Raw genomic sequence first — 261 nt, forward strand, 5'->3', positions numbered from 1 at the left:
CATTGTGGTAAACGAAATAATAATTTGATCTAAGTAAAAGTTTTTTTTTCTTCCGGATTTGTAAAAACTCCTTACGTGATAGAAAATAAATGGATATTATTTTCGAAATCTGCGTAGCTGAATTATGAAACTCCGTTATTAAAACCAAAACAACTTTTATGAAATTAATATTCGAAGACCTGTGTTATCAGAGAAAAACCTAGACCAAGTGAAAATGTTTTTATCAGACTAATTTTTATTTCATTTAGAGTACGCAAACTT

The sequence above is a fragment of the Limulus polyphemus genome, unplaced genomic scaffold, assembly GCF_000517525.1.
Source record: "Limulus polyphemus unplaced genomic scaffold, Limulus_polyphemus-2.1.2 Scaffold542, whole genome shotgun sequence".
NCBI lineage: Eukaryota > Metazoa > Arthropoda > Merostomata > Xiphosura > Limulidae > Limulus > Limulus polyphemus.